Raw genomic sequence first — 25,676 nt, forward strand, 5'->3', positions numbered from 1 at the left:
CTGGAGGGCCAAAAAACGATAACATCTGCTTATGATGAGAGTGTTCTGGGAAAGACAGCCAGAGCTTTAGCAGACAAATGCCTGGGAAAGCTTCACCAAAGAGCCCTTCTCTACCATGACAATGCTCCTCCTCATTCCTCTCATCAAACAAGGGGAAATTTGTGAAAGTTTCAATGGGAAATCATTAGGCATCCACCTTATAGTCCTGATTTGGCTCCTTTTAACCTATTTTTGTTTCTTAATCTTAAAAAAAAAAAATCTTTCAAGGGCAATCATTTTTCTTCAGTAAATAATGTAGAGTGCATTGACATGGTTAAAAAGACTGCACTGACATGGTTAAATTACCAGGACTCTCAGTACATTAGGTATGGGTTAAATGGTTGATATCATCACTTTCTCATCAATTTCAAGACATTTTTGTTTTCTCATACGATGCATCAAGAAGCAAAGATGACTGAAGTGCCTCTTTGTACCTGAGAGTTTCCCAATGTATTTTTATAATTTTGGGTTCTAAGCTTATTTTTAATGTGTGTTTTGTCTCCTATAGAAAATCTTGGTTGATAATTTGTCCTTTTGCTAGGCTTCCCAGGATATTCCAATTTCAGAGCACTTTTTGTGTTAATTTCTTACTTAGAGGTTGGCAAACCCCACATATATTACCTATTTCAATTATAAGCCCCCAAATTTATGTGAGGGGAGGCATGGTTACAAACTCATAGGGAAGACATTTTCCTCTTTACTTAGAGCCCAAGCCAAGACGTTCATTTATTCAATAAAAGTTTACTAAGTTACTGTGCTAAAGACTAGGGATATCATAAGAAACAGGCAAAGTCCCTGCTCTCATGAAAGTTATATTTTGGAATAATATCCTTGTGCTGATGAGGAAATTTTCTAGTCCTCCAGCAGGAATCTCAGTTTTCACTCCCTGACTCCATTAGGCTCATGGCCTCATTTCATATTCTGTTATGGTTATTATAATCCATTTCCATGATTACCAAGGCTGAGAATATTCTTTCATCCATGACCTTCAAATTGACCTTACCATTTTATTTTGCCTTCTTCATTTTTGGCAAGTAGGAGCTTGGCTTACTTTATTGTAAGCTCAGCTATACATTTAAAAGTAAATACACATTTTTTTTCATCATTTCTATGGGTTTAGTGGCAGAGGGAGTTACAATATCTGTTCTACCACATTGCAGGAACTAGATTTCCCCAGATGACTAATGCTTCAGTCAAAAGTCTTCTTCCCCCACCCCCCCACCGCCCCAAACACATTAGACTTACTTATGCCATTGTGGAAAATTATTTCCATTGTCTTTGAAGTCCCCTTTCCCAGGTTTTCTCTCTACTGTTTTTTTCTAATCTTTCAGGGTGTACTCAAATGTTACCTTCTCAAAGAGACTTTCCTGTAAAACCTCACCTTGAACACTCTATCTCACTCACTTTGTTTTTTCTTTTTTATAACTTTAATAGTATTTTGAATTATCATACTTATTTACTTGTTGATCATGCCTCTATCCCACTGTAATGCAACTTCCATGACAGCATAATCTTTTCTGTCTTGTTTACCATTATTTCTCTAGGGTCAGTCTATCAGTACTTTTATTTTCTTAGCAGAATTGGGTGTCTCTTGATGTGATGCAAAAAGAAAACACATGATCGATGATGGCTTCTAACCAAGGATTCAAGGCATCTGATTTGAATTCTAGATTGTAGACATTACAGGGATGAAGGCACAAAGTAAATAACACCAGAAAGAGGATTTAACACAAAATCTGGAAGTTGGGATATTTCACAGGATAAATTGTTGAGCCTTTTCCGAAATAAGTGTCTCGCAAATCCTGTATTAGTATCTTTAGTGATCATGCCTGAGTTTGCTCTCCAAAGGCACCATATCTATACATTCTTAGTATCTTATCTGTTTTAAGCAGATAATAAAGTCAACTGAACCTTCCCTTACTGTTACACACTAAGTAAGTGCAATTTGGATGGTTTGAAGATATTAAATATTTCAATCCAGATTTAAGGAGACCTGTTTGAGAGAAACTACTAGAGCTTTTAACACTTGCTACAGAAAGGTAATGTCTTTTCTATTTAGTATTTTGCATTCCAAAGAATGAGAAAAGTTATTCCATAAGTAGATAATTGAATAAGAGAATCAAAACATACATGGAGGTGTTTAAATGTTTCATTTTAAATTTGATGGCAAAGATGCTATGAAACTGTATTAACAGCTAACATTTATTGAACAGAAGGCACTCTAAATGGTGCTCGTAGATTATGGCACTTAATCCTCACAATAACTTTATGAGATAGGTATTGTATTAGCCTGCTCTTGCATTGCTATAAAGGAATACCTGAGATTGGGTAATTAATAAAGAAGTTTAATTGTCTCATGATTCTGTAGGTTGTCCAGGAAGCATGGTGCTGGGATCTGCTCAGCTTCTGGGGAGGCCTCAGGAAACTTACAATCATAGTGGAAGGCAAAGGGAGGCTGGCACTTCACATGGCCAGAGCAGGAGGAAGAGAGTGGTGAGACGGAGCTACACACTTTTAAACAACCACATCTCATGAGAACAAACTCACTGTCATGAGAACAGCACTGAGTGGAATGGTGTTCAACCATTCATGAGAAACCACCCCCATGATCCAATCACCACCCACCAGGCTCCACCTCCAACACTGGGGATTAATTCGACATGAGATTTGGATGGGGACACAGATCCAAACATATCAGGTACAATGCTTCTTTTGTTTTATAGATGGGGATGACTAAATCAGGGAGTTTCAATAATTTGTCCAACATCATAAATACTGGGTGGTGATGTCACAATTCGTACACAGGTATAAAAATTCCAAATTATTATGCCACATATATCATTGATAAAACACTTACCTTTTTAAAGGAACTACTTTCTAATTGTTTTGGACTAATTCTCTTTTCATTATTAGGGTACCTCTTTCAGGACCAGTGTGAGACTGACACACGGTAAACAATGAGTAAATATAGTTATTATTCCTATGGTTTTGAACAGATAAATAAGTCACATCCTCATTGACCACATATTTCTCACTGTGAAAAAGAGAATAACTTTTTAAATTGCTAGAATTTTATTTTATAAGTCAGAACAGGCACTGGCACTAACAATGACAAATTTTAATAGCCTATCTCTAAGCAATATTATTGACAGAACAAAACTCATCTTTATTGATAAATGCTAATCTGTATCTGGCTGCTAAGCTATAGTAGAAAAAAATCGTCCTTAGACCAATAATAACTCAGTCTCAATTATCCAACAGATAAGTCTCCTAAAGTTCATCCAAAGATGAATATAACTCACAATATGTGTTATTTTTCTAAAGTTGTTTACTCAAGGTCAAGGGCAGAAAAATATTTGAAATTTTTAGTGCAAGCACAAGTATTCAAATCGGTATTACAGGTCTCACTTTTTTTTTTTTCAAACATTTATCTAATTGATTAAAATACAAAGACATGGTTCTCCTTTAAGAAACAAACAGGCAGCATTTCTTATATTTACATTTGACCAATAATTTACAAACCAAAGACTAAAGTTAAAATATTGTAAGTTCATTAAACTCCTAATGAATATGTTTATTCCCCAACCCCTGCCACTGAAATTTATTGCGATTTGTCCTATGATTATAAAGTGAGATGTGTTCAGTATAGACGATATTGAAAACATGTAAGAAGTAATTCCAAAACCTAGAAAGAATACTGTTTTTTCATATATAGGACATCCTTTCAGTGTTTTCTCTATATGTCTCTCTATGTACATTTCTATGCAAATATAAAATTATACTTTGTATATTTTATAACTATTTTAAATGAAGAATATGTAGTGATCATACGCCTATGTCATATATTAGTAGGCGTACTTTATGTAACTACTTGTCTTGAGTTAGAATTAGGTATTCTCATTTTTGTCTTTATTACAGATAATATGACATTGAACATCCTTGCACATAAATCTTTGTGTACAAGATCTTTTCTCACCTTTCCACAGACAAGAACGATGCCTTTTAGAAAACTAAAATATGATTTCAGAAACATTAATTTGTTAGCTCAGTGATATTTTATAAATTACTTGTTCATATTTACAGTTACAGAACATTCTTCCTCTGAACATTTTGAGTGGTTTTATATACATTAAAACTTGCTGTTGTTTAATGGAACAATTTCTTTTAGTGACAGGAATAAAGAATGTAGCAGGAAAGGATCTGGAGTGAGAGGACAGAGAAGGAAAAATGGAAAACTCTTTTTGTGCCTCATTCTTTTACTCTTACTATTCCCTTTTTCCAGGATACTTGTCCCTGCCTTTCCTACCTAAATAGCTTTTTTCCAGTCTCCTATATTTACATTCATCTATAACGTCATTTCTCCATGTGTATGAAGTGGTTCTAAATGGGTACTTTCTTAGTCTTTTTTTTTTTTAAGAAAAAGAACTTTCCTTTATGTATAGTAGAATACATATGATATCACTGTAATAATATTTTGTAGCTCCAACTTGCCCTCTGGAAGGTTCTCAAAAGCAAGGACTACATTCTATTCACTTGTATATCAGTGGTGACTAAAAAGAAGATAGTATATAAAAATCACTCAACAAAAACGTATAGAATGAATAAGTGATTGGAAATGGCAACATCTGCCATTTCCAAAAAGAAGTTATAATTACTGTTCTGATAGGGACAAGGGTAAGAAGCTATTGCACGAGATTTATTACCTGATTCCTGGACTTTTTTGCCAGAAGGGACAGAACTAGGAAAAAAAAAAAAAAAAAAAGGACTTCTTCACAGATAATCAAAATGCAACCGGTCTCATTGTTTGTGTTCAGGAACTCATATGCAACCTGCTCAATTAAACAGACACAATACAAATTTCAACAATAGAAACAAAAATTCATCATCCTGGCAAATTTATGAAGGTTTTAAACGTGGGTAAAAAGTTGTTTACCTGGGTCCTTTGGACAAATTTCCCTTTTTCTTTTATCCTTTTGCAAAGAGAACAAAGATCAGCAAATACTAGCAGCCTAAAGCTACACTATATGTGGCTTTGCATGCCTGCCAAGCTTTAATGTTCCCTTGACTCCTGAATGCAATGGATTCTATCGTATTGTGGGTATTAAGAAGTACATTAACCCTTTCTTGTGGAAACAGATTGTTTGGTGGGCTTGTGTTTGTAGATGAGACATATTAAATACATCTATGTTAATACAGCCTTCCCTTATACTGTCTTATTATTTTGCTATTTGTTTTTTGCTGTTGTTGTTGTTTGTTTGTTTTTTGAGACGGAGTCTCGCTCTGTCGCCCAGACTGGAGTGCAGTGGCACGATCTCCGCTCACTGCAAGCTCCGCCTCCCGGATTCACGCCATTCTCCTGACTCAGCCTCCGGAGCAGCTGGGACCTACCTCGCCCGGCTAATTTTTTGTATATTTTTTTAGTAGAGACAGGGTTTCACCGTGTTAGCCAGGATGGTCTCGATCTCCTGACCTCGTGATCCGCCCGCCTCGGCCTCCCAAAGTGCTGGGATTACAAGTGTGAGTCACCGCGCCCGGCCCTGCTATTTGTTTTTATAGATGACCTAACAAGCCATGTTCGAAACTAAGAGTTTGTTCAAATTGTTTCTTCAGTTGCTAAACGTTCCAGAAAAATGACTTATGATCAGTAAGATTTCCTCTCAGAACGTTGGGTAGAAGGGAATACTAGGAATTCAACTGAGGCAACAATCCCCCTTCGTCTTTTTAAAATCTAAAACACCATGCCATCCTAGAGAAATGGAAATCTCCAATGAAAACACACGGGCATATACAGAATCTTAAACAACGCTACACAAAATTGAGAAAGCATAAAAAAGTAGGATAGTTTACATACACAATGATTTTTATACTGTGTTATCCTACCCTTTGCTTTGCTTTTTACTTTATGAATGTCTGTATTGTTTGTTATAAGCAATGTGTATTACATTCATCATGAAGACATACAAAGAAAAAAAGGCCCAAAGATATAAAAATAAAACCATAAGACAAATATTAAACTGGGAGAAAAATTCATCACACATATGAAAAAGAATTATTATCTTTAATAATACCTTGATGGAAAGAGTTCAGGGAAACTGATAAGAAATATATCAATACCTCAATAAGAAAATATGGGCAAAGATCAAAAAGATTTCACAGGAAGGGAAATGGCAAATGGTCATTCTGCTACCACTATGTTTTTTTTTTTCTAAAACAGAATTATATTTATTCTTCTTTTGAAAACATTTGTGTTTCTTTCTTCATTTTCTATGAGGTTAAGAAGAAGGAAGTTGGTATTACATGCTGAAAGAATGTTAGAAAACTGTAGAATAATTGAGTCAAAATAGTATTATATACAAGTATTAATAATACTGTTTGATAATTTTATTAAAAGTTAGTAATAAAAGTATCAAAGAGTATTATTAATACTCTTTGACTTAGTTATTCTACTTCTAAAAAACTATCCTAAAGAAAAAGTCTGATAGTTCCAAGTTTGAGTTGTTTAACATGTGGTTTAACAAAAGTTAAAAATTACTATCCCAAGGTATACATCTGGAAAATGGTTAGATAAATAACAGCATATAGTATGTCATTCCAAAATTTTTTGTAAAATAATTGATGATATTATCCTCAGCAAACTAGTGTATGAACAAAAAACCAAACACCTCATGTTTTCACTTATAAGTGGGAGCTGAACAATGAGAACTCACGGACACAGGGAAGGGAACAACCCACACTGGGGCCTGTCAAGGGGTGGGGTAGGGGGACAGGAAGAGCATTAGGCAAAATAGTTAATGTATGCTGGGCTTAATATCTAGGTGATAGGTTGATAGGTGCATCACCACGGCACATGTTTACCTATGTAACAAACTTGCACATCCTGTACATGTACCCTGAAACTTAAAATAAAAATAAGAGTATTAATAGTTTAATTGCTTATTACATATTGTAAAGATACTTCCCAGAGAGGTCAAGTCATTTTTTACCTTTGTGTTCTTTTTTACTTCAAGTTTATTACTTATCTCATCTTCTTTTATTCCTCTCAATATCTTCCTACTTTCGGAACCCCTCTCTGGTTCTGCACGCTCTGTGTATTCTTTTTCCAACTAAAAGGTCAGTCACCAGTTTCTTTGTCCCAATTGATATATATCATGAGGGAGCTGATATCATGCCTTTATCTCTTCTATTTCTTCCAATGTAGGAAATAATTATGTACTTTAAAAAAATCACACCTTAATTTAGACCTTTTATTTTTCATGACATGAGAACGTTTCAAACTGCCATACTATATATTCATAGATCTCCACCTTAAAAGTGTAACATTTCAAGCTTTAGTCAGTATACAATTACTCCTTTTTTACATTCACCATTTTTGTGCTGCTACCAGGAGCTTTTTCAGCATTTGCTTTGACTTCAGTCATCAGTGTATTTCTTACTACTTTTGCACAGATCTGGGAGTTTTTGACATAGCTGAGCCCAGTCTGTTACCAGTACATCCACATGATGTCATGACAGCAGATCAAGATTTGTTATTGGTTCAAATCTTCAAGCTATATTGAACGGTGGGCTAGGTGCAGTGGTTCATACCTGTAATCTCAGCACTTTGGGAGGCCAAGGCAGGAGGATCACTTGAGGCCAGGAGTTAAAGACCAGCATGGGCAACATAGGGAGACTCCTCTCTACAAAAAAATTAAAAATTAAAAAAAATATTGAATGGCAGTTCAGCTATCTCTGCAGCTAACACGTTGGAAGATCACAGGCTGGTCAAAACAACAATAACAACAGCAATTCTTCTTTTGTTGAAGATAATAGAATGATAAATTATAAATGCTTCAGTGAAATGTGATAAAATGATCTGTATTTATGTCCTTAGTATGTAAAAATTTGATAGTAAGAAAACATTAAAAATTTACACATTGCACATCAATGTCTGCTAACATCACAAAAAGAATGATGAACAGGAACTATGTCTTCTTGATGGAAAAGAAACAATTTGCCACACATAAAAAAATTTAACATAAAGCTGATTTAATTTATAGGAAACATAAGTGACAGAGAAACATGTTAAATTATATCAGCAACCAGGAAAATAAGAACCTGATTTACAAGAATTATAAGAAAACACAAGTTGGAGGAAAAATCTAATGACTTAAAGAAATATAGAAGATACATTAACTAATGCAATGTTATAATCTTGTTTGGATCTTGATTCAAAAAAACTGTTAAAATAATGATGTATATGAGATCATTGAAAACTTTAACATTGATTAAGAAATTAATGATGGTTTGTACTTGTTTTTGTTTTTTCTGTGATAATATTATGGTTGTGCTAAATAAATAGTCCTAAGTTTGTCCTAAAATCTCTAAAATAATTTTTAGAGATACATACTAACATATTTATTGGTAAAACATATGATGTTAAGACTCTGAGTTAGATTTTTCATAGTCTTTTTGTGACTTGGGATTAAAATTTACTCCCAAACTGAGAAATTAACATGAAAAGTAGACTCGAGTGACAAAACACTTGAATCACCAACAAGAGCAAATATAAGACCATTTTGGAATTTCTAATTTTTTTGTTTGTTTGTTTGAGATGAGTTTTGCTCTTGTTACCCAGGCTGGAGTGCAATGGCGCAATCTCTGCTCACTGCAACCTCTGCCTCCCGGGTTCGATTGATTCTCCTGCCTCAGCCTCCCCAGTAGCTGGGATTACAGGCATGTGCCACCACATCTGGCTAATTTTGTATTTTTAGCAGAGATAGAGTTTCACCATGTTGGCCAGGCTGGTCTCAATCTTCTGACCTGAGGTGATCCATTTGCCTTGGCCTCCCAAAGTGCTGGGATTACAAATAGGAGCCACCATGCCTGGCCAGGAATTTCTTAAGAGCAGCTCTCTCCACATGGATTGCCAGAGAATGACCTATTTAAAAATCAACTCTATCTTTTCACTTATCTTTCCAGTTTAACTTTCTCTAGAGCCCGAACACAACAATCCTTCAGCTCCACCAGAATCTCTAATTTATTGATCCTATCACCTTTTCATGATCCTGCACTTTTTAGATATTCTTACTCTTCTCCTTACCCTGCTTAAAATTCATGATCTGGCTTTACAATTAGTATACACTGCCAACTCCATTGCATCTCTCTGCCTTTATGGTATTCACTTGGTAGAACGGCAACCTTGGTTAAAACCCCCTGTCCTCACTGCCCTGGCATGCTGCAGCTGAATATGGCTGGGAAAAACACTGAAACACTGACTGGTCCCACTTTAAATTCATGACCTTAAACCTCAAATGGCCCCTTAGTGCTGCCAAGGAATTTAACTACACATTCCAAGTCCATTTCCTTTTCTACTCTCCTACATCAGTGTTCTATGCGTTCTCTGTTGTCAAATCCTGGGCACCTTCCCTCCCATCCTCTCAGATGACAAGTCAGCTTCCTACTTCTCTGAGAGAGTAGTAGAAGTTAGAAAAAAAAAAATCTGCAAACTTGCATTCTACGAACTTGCATTACCATATCTGCTCACACTAGTCAGACTGCCAGCCTTTATTCTTTAACTATAGTTGAAAGATTCGTGCTTTGACTCCAGACTAGCCTTTCAAATTGTGTACAGGACACCATCCCCTCCTGATTATTTGATGACTTCAGCAATTCTCTTTTCCCTCTCCTACATCATCGACTTATCCTCTCTTCTGGGACACTTTAAGTAGTAGATATGCTTCTATAATTCCGTCTTAAAATATGTGTGCATGCATGCACACCCAAACACACACATACCCAGGAGAAAAATGTCTCTCGATTCCACTTCCCCCTCCAGATTCTCCCTCATTTTCTGAACTTTATTGTAATTAAAGTCTTAGAAAAAGTTGTCTATATTCATTGACTACAACTTCCCTCTTGCCATCAGGCTTTTGATCCAACCACTTCATCCTAACTGATCTCCCTATACAAATACAAGGGTCAATTTTCAGTCCTCATCCCACTTTACCTAACAACATCATTTGACACAACTGGTCATTCCCACCTCCTAGAAACACTGTCCACTTGACTTCAGAATTCCAGTCTCTCTTGTTTCTTCTCTTCTATCTCTGGATACTTCTCTTAGCCTCTCTTGCTAATTCATCCTCTTTACAGTGAATCTCTTAACATTGGAGTGCCCCAGGGCTCAGTCTCTGGACTATTTATACATGCACCTATGGTGATGACATCCAATCTATGACTTAATATCATCTCTATGTCATGATTGCCAATTTTAATTCTCTAGCTTGGACCTCTCCTGTGAATTCCATATTTATGTAGCAAATTGCCTATTTGAAATCTCCACTCAGATGTCTAATAGATATCTCAAATTTAAGATGTCCAATACTGAACGCCTTTATTTTCCCACCCTCAAATCATGCTGTATGTAGTTACTTAATGGAAATCACTTTTTTTAAAGTTGCTAGGCCCCAAACTTAAAGGTATTGTTGACACATTTTCTTCTATCACTGCCCCCATCCATATCCAGTAGGGAAACTTATTGGCTCTACCTTCAATATAACATTGGTTTGATCAATTATTATCATTTCTACTGTTTCCACTTTGGTTCAAGCCACCAACATCCCTCACCTAGATAACTATAGTAGTTTCCTAAGTGTTTTCCATGCTTCTACCCTTGACTCCTTTAATCTATATTCAAATAATATGAAAATTCAATTGCTACTTATTATGACTTACAAGACTGTATGCAATCTCCCTATCCACTAAATGCACTACATCTCTTGCTACTTTCCCCAAATTCTATTTTCTACAGCCATACTGACCTACTTGCTGTTCCTTGAAGATGCCAGTCACTCTCCCTCATTAGGAATTGAAAAGATCTTCTCCTGGAGAGCTCACTTTCTCACCTGTTTCAAGTCTTTGCTCATATAGTATTTTCCAATGAAGCCAAACATGGCTCTTTCATTTATTCTGCAATCACTCCCACTGTCACTGTAAAACTGTCACATGCTCTATATTTTTGCCATATGACCTATCATCTTATAATATATAATAAAATGTGCTTATTTGTTATGCTACTTGTGCATCTCCTATCACTACAATGTGGAATCCATTGAGAAGAGAGAATTTAATCTGTTTTCCATTTATACATTCTCAGCGCTGAGAAAATGATCTGGCATTTATAAGAACTCAATTAATGTTTGTCAATAGAATAAACAAATCTAAAATCACAAAACATTTGCAGATTTTTTTGTTATAAAATAACTGGGTAAAGACTAAAAATATGCATGTTTAAACTGATTAAAGACAAAATAAGGGAAAAACAAATGCGAAGAATAAGAAAAGTGACATAGGCTTATCAATATCAAAATGCCAAAAATAGCATTTTAACATGTAAAATATAAATAGAGAGAAAGTGCTACACAAAAATAAAAGAAATAGTCCAATAAGAAAATGATACTACATGAACTGTATACACTGGATGGCATAGTTTTGAACTATTAAAAGCAAAAATGTACAGAATTACAGAAAGAAATTAACAGATGATCACAGAAAGATTTTAATAAATTTTTACTAAAAAGGTGAAGGAGAGGAGAAAGGTCAGTTAAGATATAGAAGAATCAAACAATAAAATTATCAGATTTTATCTAATGTTTATGTATTCAATATGTATTATTTAGTATTTATATTATATAGTACTCTCATTTATTTATACTATTTAAATATTAAGTATATCAATATATTTACCCCTATAAAGAAAACCACATGGTTCATTTTTCTATTTTTTAGTTTTATTTGTTTATTTTTACCAGCCCAAGTTTTCATCATGTTTTAAAATAACCACATAAAAGGCCATAAACATTTCTTGAAAAATTAATGAGATGCATACCATATTCTCTAATTTTGATTCAATTAAATATTTTTAAAGTAACAAACCCTCCATAAATTTTGGAAACTGATATTTTAAAAACTTAATAAATATGCGCAAATTTTTGTATGGGTTAACGGCATAGAAACAAAACTACAAAGTAGAATGAATATCTGTCAAGTCTTATGGGGTGTAGCTAAACTATAACTAAGGATGAAATTCATAGCCTTAAGTATATTTCTTTAAAAAATGAGAAACACGACGTGTTTGGGCTCGGGTGGGCGTTGGAGGTGTCACGGTGTAGTGGGCGGAGAAGACTCTTGGCCAGGCAGATGGCTTCCTGGTGGCAGGGCATGGGGGCCTCTGTGTGCCGGAAATCTCTACAGCACCAGGAACAGCTGGAGGACAGCAAGGAACTGCAGCCTTTGGTCAGCCATCAGGAGACCTCCGCCGGAGCCCTGAGTTCCCTAAGCAGACAGTTCCAAAGGAGGCTGCACCTGAGAGCTGTTAACCTCAGCCTCCAGGCAGGACCCTTCTGGGAACGCCCGGAAACAACAGAGCCAGGGCAGCAGGGCCTCCAGGCTGCGGCTCCCTCAGCTAAGAGTGCCTTGGGTGCCAAGTCCCAGACAATCCAGGAGTCCTGCCAAAGCGGCACCAAATGGCTGGTGGAGACCCAGGTGAAGGCCAGGAGGAGGAAGAGAGGGGCACAGAAAGGCAGTGGATCACCAACTCACAGCCTGAGCCACGAGAGCACCCAGCTGTCTGGAGCCGCCCCTGCCCGCTCAGCCACAGACCCCTGGGAGAAGGAGCATCACCGCCTCTCTGCCCCATAGGCTCACGTGCCCACCCAGTAAGGCTGTCGAGGTGGGAGGCTGCCTTCCGGAGCCCCTACTCCTCAAGAGAGCCCCTCTGCTCTCCCAGTGAGTCTGACAGTGACCGAGGGCCTGCGGGGGCAGGAACTCAGCACCTCCAGAAGCTCTCCTAAGAACTGGACGAAGCTATTATGGCGGAAGAGAGTGGTCACATGACCGTCTCTCTCATTCATGACGGAGGAAGTGCTCTGCAGCTCTGTCTTGCAGGAAACAAGACCTGTCTGACCACCCAGGCTTCATACCAAGGATGTCTGTGCTTCCAGTGAGCTTCCTGGAGGAAACCCCCAGGAGTCATCAGTACCCCTGGGCCATGCTAACAAGGATCTGACTAACAAGGAGCCCAGTGCCCTCCTGCTCCAGCCGCATCTGGACCCATCAGTGACTGCCTGCCACAGCCTGGGAGTGTCTTGTGGAGATCTTGCAGAGGTAGGGACAATTGTTCCTTCTACTTTTCCAGGGACTCTTGGGCTTAGAAACTCACCATACACTTGACCTTGAGTCTTGTATTTGCTTCATCTGTAATGTGAAGTGCTAGCATTAGATGTTTGAGAGCTCTGAGCTGTGTACCTGGGTGCCTGGTTTTTGGGGAGTCATCCACAGAATCACTCACCCACTGTGTTTCCGATGCCAAGGCTCTTGGGGGATCCCACTCTCATCCCTGCTTTTCCTACCAGGGACTCCAAGGAAGGCATAGGAGTTATTTCCAGGCTTAAGACCATGGGCTCACGGGTACCTATTTATATGCCCAAAGCAGAGTACTGTGGGTGTGCTGGGAGGGGTAGCCCTGTTCAAGAGCAATTTCTGCCCTTTGTAAATTATTTAAGAAACCACCTTTGTCATTTTATTAGAAAGAAACCAGCGTGTGACTTTCCTAGATAACATTGCATTCTCATAATACTGTTTGCATTTTTTTTAAAAAGAGAGAAACACTTAAAATAAATTAGTTAAACATTCAAATCAAGAAACTGCACAAATAATAGTGAGAAAACTTGGAAAGAAATTATTTTTCAAGAGATATGAACAGAAATTAATGACTAGTAGACCAACTTAAAAACAGGTGATTAATAAAATCAATTGATTCATTAAAAGATAAATAAAAATACATTATCAAAACTAATCAAAATAATAAAGAAGCCACAAATAATTTTAGGAAAAATGAAAAGAATGAATGTTTTAAAAGTCACAAGACAGCACCTTGAACAACTTTGTGTCAATAAATTTGAAAATGTTTAAATTTCATTTTTTCTGGAAAACGTAAATTATCAAAATTGTTTCAAGAAAAAATATAAGATATAAATAAGCCAATAACCATTAAAAATTACATCAGTAGTCAAAAATTTCTCCCTTAAAAATGAAACCATACAAAATTAGTTTTATAAGTGATTTTTCAACCAAGTCTATGAGTAAGAAGATATTCTATATCGTATTTTAAAAACTTTCCAAAGAGTAGACAAAGAAAGAAAATTATCTGTTTACAAAATCTAAGGACAGAACCAGAAAAGTACTGAGCAATTTCACTTATGAACATAAATGCAAAATTCTCAAATAAAATATTAGAAAATAAATGTCACCAGTATATAACATAACACATCATGACCAAGTCGTGTTTTCTGAGGAATAAAGTGATATTTCAACATAAAGAAATTAACAATATATTCCACCTCATTAACACGAGAAAAGGAGAAAAAGTAAAAAATCATTTTAATAAATGCCGAAAAAGTATTTATTGCACTAGATACTCATTTATGCTAAATTGTTTTTTAGAAACCAAAATTAGAAGAGAGCTTCTTTAACTTACTTGAAAAGGTATTTACCAAAAACTCCACAAACATCATAATTAATGGTGAAATTTTGTAAGCATTTTCTTTAGTGTAAAGAACATCAGAAAAATTATCCAAAACTTAGAATTCGGCAAAAAAGAATACCAGGTGTTCTTTCAGCACATTTCTGGGTTTGCACCTTTAGTTAATTTTTCTATTGATGGTGCTGTTTTACAGCTCTGTAAATACAGAGATTAACTTGCAGATATTTGTCTAGTACAGATGAAAATAATTTCTCTTCAGTGAAAGATATAACCTACAAGTAAGGTTTATTGCTCTGTAGGATACTAACCAGTTTTGTATTTAACCCAGCAATTTTATCCTAAAGTTTCTTTATTAAATTGCCTATTAACACTTTAGCTCTGAAGGGTTTTTTTTTTTAGACAGGGTCTGGCTGTGTCGCCCAGGCTGGAGTGCAGTGGCACACTCATGGCTCACTGCAGCCTCAACCTGCCAGGCTCAAGTGGTCCTCCTACCTCAGCTGTCCTAGTAGCTGGGACTACAGGTGCACACTACCACACCGGGCTAATTCTTGTATTTTTTGTACAGATGAGGTTTTACCATGTTGCCCAGGTTGGTCTCAAATTTCCGGCCTCAATTCAGGATCTGCCCGCCTCGGCTTCCAAAAGTGCTGCGATTACAGACGTGAGCCACTGCGAACTCATTTTTGAACTCATTTTAACATCTTCTTGGTTCTCCCATTAATTAATCAATTGAACAAAATCCTTGACACATACCCATTTTATATTTGCGTGAGTCATGATTTTACCTTTTGACAAGTACACTTAAACAGGAACAAGTGAGAGATATCTGTTAACACTACTTCAATTCATCATATAATAAAAGACCTAAATAAAGTAAAATAAATAAGATGTGTGTGTAAGGATTAGAACAGAAGAGAAAGTTGTGACCGTCAGATGATATGGTTGTCTGTACAGAAAATCTAAGAATTTAAAGGACAACTGTTAAAGCAATTAAGATAATTCAGCTAACTTGCTGAATACAAGGCGAATATAAAATAATTAATAGTTTGCCTAAGGACTTAGAAACGAAGGTCATAAAAAGTAACTTGAAAAGATATAATTTACAAAACCAACAACAACCAAAAATGAACCTAGGAATAACTCTAATAGAAGGTGTTCACAATCTTTTTGGAAAAAAGTACAAAATTTTATTGAAAGATATGATAGAAGACCTAACTAAATTACAAGACATATTATACCCATAAATAGGAATACTTAATATCAGAAAATATTTTCTGAACTTCTGTAAATTAAATGGAATTTCATTAAAATCCGAGCAATATATTTTTATGGAAACTGATTGTTTTAAAAAATTAATATGGGAGAGTAAAGTATCATGAATAGTTAAGACCATTTTAAAGACTTGTCTTACCATATAGCAACAGGATACCATAATATTTACAGGACAATGTGATATTGGTTCATAGACAAATAGATAAGTGAAATAGAATAGGAAATCCAGAAACAGATGGAAGTGTACAAGAAATTTGGTTTATCATAGAGAAAGCTTTACAAATTAACAGAGGAAAGGGTGGGTGCAGTGGCTGCTGCACTACAGCCTGGGCAACAGAGCAAGACCCTGTCTCAAAACAAACAAACAAACAAAAAACAAATTAACAGAGAAAAGTGTTGGTGTGATTGATTTATTATATGAAAAAAATTTCCCTGACTTATGCCTTAAGCAAAAATAAATTTCATACAGATTAAAGATTTAAATGTGAAAAACAAAACTTGAAATTTTTAGATTAAAAAATGAGAATATGTTTATTATATTGGGATAGGGAAGGATGTTTTAACTAAGCGCCCCAAAAAAGAAAAGACTACTTGATAATGAACTTCTAATAGTAAAAGTTTAAGTCATCATGAATGTAACTGAAAGATAATTGTCAGGCAGGGAAAAGTAATTCACAACACAGAAAAGAGATTTATATCAAATATATGATGAATTATTACAGACAAAGTAGAAAAATGATTTAAAAAGTCAACCACATCCCCTCCACCCCAAATAGGCAATGGATATGAGCAGACAAATCACAAAAACAGAAAGCATAATGATGAGTAAACAGGATAGTACTGTCACTAGTAATCTGGGTTAAAAAAAAAAAAATGAAAATGAAGAATCATTTCATACCTATCAGATTAGTGAGATGTAAACATTAATAATACCAAATATTAAGCAGTGATGTGGACCAATGATTACTTTTTTAGATTGCAGTGGAAGTATAAATTGGTACAACCACTTTGGAAAGCAATTTTGTAATACACAAACATTTCAAAATTTGCAGCTGTTTTTGAAACAAGAGAGTTTGGCAATATCCAGTGTATCTGATAATGTGCATATCCTATGACCATCAATTTCTTGTTTAGTCCTATTATCATGGAAAAGCTCTCATCAGAGACATAAAGATGTCCATTTGACGCATTGTTTGTAATAGTGAAAACTAGAACCAAACAAATCTCCACTAACAGGTGACCAAAAGCGTAAGATGTGGTGTCTTCCTATGATGCAAAACAACACAGCATTTAAAATGAATAAGCAAGAGCCATATGAATTTACATTGATAAATGTCAGGGATACATAGGTTGAGTGTATAAAATAGGTTTCCAAGTGTTAAGTAGAGTATGATTCCTTTTGCACATATTTTGGACACCAGACAAAACAATATTATTTTAAAAATCTAGCCAGCCTACATGGCAGATAATGATAATATTTGGTTTTGGATTCAAAGAGAGGGAACTAGGATTTGGGCGTTCAACTTGATATGTAGTGTAAACATTTATTCATTGTTGGTGTTTCATGCATGCCTCTATGTGCTTTTCTGTATTTATAGTTTAAAAAGAAAATAAATGAATTAAGGAAAATAGTGCATAATAAACAGAAGTTAAGAAATCAAATACACAGCCATAAAAAAAGAACAAAATCATGTCCTTTAAGGCAGCAACATGAATGCAGCTTGAGGCCATTATTCTAAGCAAATTTATTCAGAAACAGAAAATTAAATACTGCATGTACTCACTTATAAGTGAGAGCTAAACATTGGGTATACATGGACACAAATATGAAAACAACAGATACTTGGGACTCCAAAAGTCGGGAGGGGGTGAGGTAAGGGTTGAAAAACCTTGGATACTATGTTCCATACTTGTGTGATAGGATCATGAAAGCCCAAACCTCAAAGCATTGTGCAATATACCCATGTAACAAACCTGCACATGTACCTCCTAAATCTAAAAAAAAAAAGAAAGAAAACTGTAACAATTCTATCATATAGTAACATTACAAAAAAGAAATCAAATAACATAAGGCTCCTTGATGGCATAGTTTCTTCTCACACTTTTGGCAAATAGCTAAGGTATCTAGATTCCATTGGGCATTATATTGGGTGTATGGATTGTCTACAAGATAGATACAATTCTGGCTGAAACTCTGAAGAGAACACAGGCAAGTTAAATGATAATCACAATAGCATAAAAAGAAAAACTGTCAACATGTGGAAGTGTACAGCATTAATGCAGTTATGTAAGAGAACCACTGTATTGAGTAGAATGCCTCTGGATGTAACAGAAACTAGCTTAAACAATTATAGAAATTTATTGGTTTGAATAACTGGCACGTTTAAAGGTAGATCAGGATAAGTTTGATTCAACAGCTAAAAAACATCATCCACTAGCAAATTTCTTACCCCTTCTAAATTCTTCAATCCATGGGGGTCAGCTCAGTATGGATCTACTGTTGGCTCCCCCTTGTGGTGTTGGGTGATTACCAAATTATCACAGTTTTATGTTTTTCCTGTGCATGACCAGGGAGAGAGACAAGAGAGGCTGTTTTGGAAGAAACAAGTACAATTCTTTCTTTAGCAGCTTCCAGCAGATTTTTTTTCCCAAAGCCTTGATACTGCTGTATTCCCAACACTGGGCAAAATGAAGACTCTTGATTAAGATCTGTTCAACTGACCTGCATCTCCACCGATAATCGGCTCATAAAACACTCAGCGTAATATCAAAAAGTCCAGTGTTTGTAAGGAACAAAATGCTTTTGTCTTTTTAAATATTACCAAATATTTATTAATATTTAATTCATCTGTTTTAAAAATATTCAGCATTTTTCTTCGAAAAGTATTGTCTTGAGTTGTCAGATGTCATTTTTTCATACAGTCAGCCCTTGGTATCTGTGTGTTCCATGTCCACGAATTCAACTAACCATGAATAAAAAGTATTGGAAAAAAAATACAACAAAAAGTTAAAGATTTTCAAAACCGATTTAGAATAACAACTATTTACATAATATTTATATTGTACTAGGTATTATAAGTAATCTGGAGATGATTTAATGTATACAGACGGATACGTTCAGATTATTTGCATATACTACAGGGACTTGAGCATGCATGGATTTTGGCATCTACACTGTTTCTGGAAGGAATCCTCTGTGGATCTTGAGTGACAACTGTTTGTCTCTATTCTGAAAGTTATAATCACAAATTATAGAATACGCGACTATGTTACTTAGAAATGTATAATGATGTGCCGGGCATGGTGGCTCACGCCTGTAATCCCAGCACTTTGGGAAGCCAAGGCTGGCGGATCTCCTGAGGTCGGGAGTTTGAGACCAGCCTGACCAATATGGAGAAACCCCGTCTCTACTAATAATACAAACATTAGCTGGGCGTGGTGGCGTTCACGCCTGTAATCCCAGCTACTTGGGCGGCTGAGGCAGGAGAATCGATTGAACCCGGGAGGTGGAGGTTGCGATGAGCCCAGATCGCGCCATTGCACTCCAGCCTGGGCAACAAGAGCCAAACTCCGTCCTGCCCCGCTCCAAAAAAAAAAAAAAAAGAAAAGAAAAAAAGAAATATGTAATGATGTGATAGAAAATAAGTGTGTAAGGATGATTATTTTTATCTTGAATATAAAATAGGGAACAATAAAAGCAGTAGGGGTAAATATGGATAAATAATTCATAAGTTGCTAAAATTCTACATAGCCTTGATATAAAAACCAGAAACTATAAAAAAAGATAAATTTAACTACCTCGAAATTAAAATGGAGTACATAAAACTATAAAGAACGGTGGATATAGAAACAATGAACTAGTAATTAATATTTATAATACACGTGATTTATGGGTTAATTGCTGTAAATTATAAGAAATATTACAATGTAAAATTACTTTATTGTAATAACTACAGGAAATAAAAAATGGCAAGAGTAATAAAACATAACCCACAGAAAAATGCAAATAACTAACAAATATATGAAAAGATGCTACATCTGACTACCAATGAAAGAAATATAAATTCAAGCAGTGAGATATTTTTCTTAGAAAATATTAAAACGATGAGCCTAGTGATGAAAACATTCCATTCTTGTGTAAACATTACATTCTACAATGCAAGTTAGCATAACTTTATGCAACGCAGTTTGGAAATATCTATTTAAAATAAAATTACATTCAAAATTAAAATATTGATGATTTTCAAGTCAAAAATTCTACTTCTAAGAAGTTTTCCTGAGAAAAAGTTGCACAAATGCAGAAAGATTTATCTATGTAGGTATTCATTGCAACTCTGTTTTCATAGTAAAAATTAGAAACCTCTTAATTGTTCATCAGTTGCGAGCCAATTAAAAAACATACATCTCTATGGAAATTATGCAATTCTTAAAATAGTATGTTATATCTATACATGCTGACAAAGATAACTACTGAAGTGATAAAAATTGCCAAACTATATACAACCTGATCACATTTTTGTAAAATACATGATCTAGGTGTTTGAATGTGTGCTTAAAAAATCCAGAAGAGTGTACATCATAGGAAAATTTATAATTATCTCTTGGGGGTGGGATTATGAAAAAGTAACACTTTTTATGTAAACATTCTACGTTGTTTAAATATTTTACAATGGGCATGTAACACTTTTGTTACCAGAAGTATATCTAATTTTACATATTTAAATACATAATTTTTACATTATGTTTTTATTACATTATAAATATAATTTTTATGACCTCTAAATGAAGGGATAAAAGCAATAAAAATGGAATATTGAAGTATGATGATTATTTTGAGATGGTGAATGGCAGGAGACTGTGACATTCTAGGGAGTTTATAACATCAGCACTTGGTACAGCACATTTTGCTTTGTAGGTACAAAAATGCTTACCGATGCTTCTCAAAATGTATAAAAGACCATCGCCAATCAGCTTCTGAGGTTTTCTCTGATTATTAATGGTGATCCATTTTGCTTTAATAAAGTAAAATGTTCTATCTAATGATAGTTATAGCAGACAACCAAAACTATCTGACTATGAAAAAAAAAATCTCCCTTCTCTTTGTCCTATTTTATCATTTATTTACTAAGTATTTAGGGCTAAGGATCTAAAGATAAATAACAGTGAATATGCCTTTAAGTAACTTGAATTCTGATGAGAAGCCAAACAAATAATAAAGAAACAGAAGATAGGTATTAATACATTGAAATAAAGTGATAGTTGAGTTAGAGTTGAAATAGGATTCTATGCTTAGAAATTAAGCTGGTCTCCCTGTATGTAATGGTAGATATTACATTTCACTTTTAGGTAGATTTTTACTCTGTGATAAAATACATAATTATAATTGTCTCTTAGTTATATAAGTTAGGGTGAATATAGTTTGGGAAATTGGCATTTGGGACTTTTCATGGAGAGCCGAGAAAGATAATATTGTACAGCAACAGTCCCCAAACATTTTACAATCCCCAACCTTTTTGGTACCAAGGACTGGTTTCACCGAAGACAGTTTTTCCATGCACCAGGACAGAGAGATGGTTTTGAGATTATTCAAGTGCATTATATTTATAGTGCACTTTATTTCTATTATTATTACATTGCAATATATGATAAAGTGATTATACAACTCACCATCTTGTGGAATTGGTGGGATCCCTGAACTTGTTTTCTTGCAACTAGATGGTCCCATCTAGGGGTGGTGGGAGATAGTGACAGATCATCAGGCATTAGATTATCATAAAGAACATGTAACCTAGATCCTTTGCATGCACAGTTCATAATAGGGTCTATGCTCCTATGAGAGGCTAATGCCACCACTGATCTTACAGGTGGTGGAGCTCAGGCCCTAATGTGAGCAATGAGGAGTGTTTGCAAATACAGATGAAGTTACTCACCCACCACTCACCTCCTGCTGTGTGGCCTGGTTCTAATTAGGCTACAGAACAGTAGCAAGGGATGGGGCCAGTACCGTTTCCTGGGGGTTGGGGACCCCTGTTGTACAGAGTGCAACAATTAGGAGACCCAATTACAGGATTAGCAGAGGGAATCACCCTGAGTGGCAAATATCCAAATCACAATGAGGTGGCCTAGTACATAACATGGCCACAGAGTGTGGTTGATGCTGTAAACTTCCATGGACCCAGCTATTCTGACACAGCAGTATTTTTAAGGAAAAAATATCTGAGCTTAGATAGAAGCTAAAAAGTGGTAAGCTGGGTGCCCAACATTGACCCCATGAGGCCTTGCCATCAGTGTATGTCAAATTGGCAGAACAAGTCTTCAAATGATGGCATCATGAGCTAATAAGAAGAAACAGTGTGAGTGCATGAGATGTAGATTAAATAAATCTCTAGAGTATCTGGACAATGAGAGATAAGAGAGAATAATAGACATATTCTCAAATAGGTTAGGTGGCTCATGTTGTAATCCCAGTACTTTGAGAGGCTGAGGTGTGATGATCGCTTGAAGCCAGGAGTTTGAAACCAGCCTGGGCAACATAGCAAGACCCTGTATCTACCAAAAAAGTTTTTAAAAAATTAGCTGGGTGCCCAGGCACGGTGGCTCATGCCTGTAATCCCAGCACTTTGGGTGGCCAAGGCGGGTGGATCACTTGAGGTCAGGAGTTCAAGATCAGCCTGGCCAACATGGTGAAACCTCGTCTCTACTAAAAATATAAAAATTAGCCAGGTGTGTTGGTGCTCACCTGTAATCCCAGGTAGTCAGGAGGCTGAGACACAAGAATTGCTTGAACCTAAGAAGTAGAGGTTGCAGTGAGCCAAGATTGTGCCACTACACTCCAGCCTGAGCAACAAAGCAAGACTCTGTCTCTCTCTCTCTCTCTCTCTCTCACACACACACACACACACACACTAGCTGGACATGGTGGTGTGTACCTGTAGTCCCAGATACTCAGGAGGGTGAGGCAGGGGGATTGCTTAAGCCCAGTCATTCAAGGATGCAGTGGGCTATGACCCCACCACTTCATTCCGGCCTGGGTGACAGAGTAAGACCCTGCCTCTAAAAAACTTGAAAGAAAATAAAAATAAAAATAAAAGGCAGCAAATGGATACCTGGGGAATAAGAAGATAGCAGTGGAGTGAAATAGTTTGGGATTAGAGTTGGGAAATTTGAGACTCTAAATATTGCTTTCTTCATTATAATTATGCCAATTTTAAAAGACAAGAGAATAAAGCAGAAGAAGGAGCTTCAGAGCTTGAAGACAAGGTTTTCAAATTAACCCAATCCAACAAAGACCAAGAAAAAAGAATAAGAAAAAAATGAACAAAGCCTCCAAGAAGTTTGGGATTATGTTAAATGACCAAACCTAAGAATAATCAGAGTTTCTGAGAAGGAAGAGAAATCTACAAGTTTGGAAAACGTATTTGGGGGAATAATTGAGGAAAACTTCCCCAGCCTTGTTAGAGACTAGACATTGAAATACAAGAAGCTCAAAGAACACCTGGGAAATTCATTGCAAAAGGAACATCACCTAGGCACATTGTCATCAGGTTATCTAAAGTCAAAATGAAGAAAAGAATCTTAAGAGCTGTAAGGCAAAAGCATCAGGCAACCTATAAAGGAAAACCTATCAGATTAATAACAGATTTCTCAGCAGAAACCCACCAAGCTAGAAGAGATTGGGGCCCTATCTTCAGCCTCCTTAAACAAAACACTTACCAGCCAAGAATTTTGTATCCAGTCAAACTAAGCTTCATAAATGAAGAAAAGATACAATCTTCTTCAGACAAAAAAATACTGAGAGAATTCACCACTACCAAGCCACCACTACAAGAACTGCTAAAAGGAGCTCTAAATCTTGAAACAAGTCATGGAAACACATCAAAAGGATAAATCTCACGGGACCTATAAAACAAAAATACAATTTAAAAAAAAAGTTACACAGGCAACAAATAGCACGATGAATGGAATGGTACCTCACATCTTAATACTAATGTTGAATGTAAATGGCCTAAATGCTCCACTTAAAAGATACAGAATTGCAGAATGGGTAAGAATTTGCCAACCCAAGTATCTGCTGCCTTCAAGAGACTCACCTAATACAAAGGACTCACATAAACTTTAAATGTGGAAAAATGACATTCCATGCAAATGGACATCAAAAGTGAGCAGAAATAGCTATTCTTGTATCAGACAAAACAAACTTTAAAGCAACACCAATTTAAAAAGACAAAGAGGGACATTATACAATGATAAAAGATTTGTCCAACAGAAAAATGTTAGAATCCTAAATATATATGCACCTAACACTGGAGCTCCCAAGTTTATAAAACAATTACTACTGTACCTAAGTAATGGACCTAAGAATTACTTATAAGTAATTCACTATAATTCCTTATAAGAATTACTTATAAGTAATTCCCTATAATAATTACTTATAACAATTACTATTGGACCTAAGACAATAACAAAATCATAGTGGGGGATTATAATACTCCACTGACAGCACTAGACAGGTCATCAAGAAAGAAAGTCAACAAAGAAACAATGGATTTAAACTATGCCCTGGAATAAATGGACTTAACAGATATTTAACAGAACATTCTACCCAACAAACACAGAATATACATTCTGTTCTTGAGTGCATGGAACTTTCTCCAACATAGACCATATGATAGGCCACAACACAAGTCTCAGTAAATTTAAGAAAATTGAAATTATACCAAGTACTCTCTCAGACAACAGTGGACTAAAACTGGAAATCAACTCCAAAAAGAACCCTCAAAACCATGCAAAGACATGGAAATTAAATAACCTGCTCCTGAATGATCATTGGGTAAAAAATGAAATCAAGATGGAAGTTAAAAAATTATTCGAAGTGGCCTGTAATCCCAGCACTTTGGGAGGCCAAGACGGGCAGATCACGAGGTCAGGAGATCGAGACCATCCTGGCTAATACGGTGAAACCCCGTCTCTACTAAAAATACAAAAAGCTAGCCAGGCGAGGTGGTGGACGCCTGTAGTCCCAGCTACTCGGGAGGCTGAGGCAGGAGAATGGCGTAAACTCGGGAGGCGGAGCTTGCAGTGAGCTGAGATCCAGCCACTGCACTCCAGCCTGGCCGACAGAGCGAGACTCCGTCTCAAAAAAAAAAAAAAATTCTTCGAAGTGAACAATAATACTGACATAACCTATCAAAACTTCTGGGATACAGCAAAGATCATGCTAAGAGGAAAGTTCATAGCCTTAAATGCCTACATCAAAAAGTCTGAAAGAGTACAAATACACAATCTAAGGTCATACCTTAATGAACTAGAGAAATAAGAACAAACCCAAACCCAGGAGAAGAAAGGAAATAACAAAAATCAAGGTAGAACTAAATGAAATTGGCACACAAAAAAATACAAAAGATAGATTAAACAAAAAGCTGGTTCTTTGAAAAGATAAAACAAAATATGATACATCATTAGCAAGAATAACCAAGAAAAGAAGAGAGAAAATCTAGATAAGCTCAATTAGCAATGAAACAGGAGATATTACAACCAACACCACAGAAATACAAAAGATCATTCAAGGCTACTATGGATATCTTTACACACATAAACTAGAAAACCTAGAGGAGGTGGATAAATTGCTGGAAAGATACAACCCTCCTAGCTTAAATCAGGAAGAATCAGATACCCTGAACAGACCAATATACAAGCAGCAAGATTGAAATGGTAATAAAAAAAATTACCAACAAAAAAAATTCGGGACCAGACAGATTCACAGCTGAATTCTACCAGACATTGAAAGAAGAATTGGTACCAATCCTATTGACACTATTCCACAAGATAGAGAAAGAGGGAATCC

General features: G+C 35.9%; 1 protein-coding gene and 1 pseudogene across 1 annotated transcript in view; both read left to right on the forward strand.

The window, feature by feature from the left end:
- The window catches only part of PPA2 (inorganic pyrophosphatase 2), a 1,020,900-nt gene that overhangs the window by 858,890 nt on the left and 136,334 nt on the right, over window positions 1–25,676 (forward strand). The window lies entirely within an intron of this gene.
- Window positions 12,217–13,022, forward strand: LOC126954409 (protein PIMREG-like; annotated as a pseudogene).

This window comes from Macaca thibetana, chromosome 5 (assembly GCF_024542745.1).
Source record: "Macaca thibetana thibetana isolate TM-01 chromosome 5, ASM2454274v1, whole genome shotgun sequence".
Classification (NCBI taxonomy): domain Eukaryota; kingdom Metazoa; phylum Chordata; class Mammalia; order Primates; family Cercopithecidae; genus Macaca; species Macaca thibetana.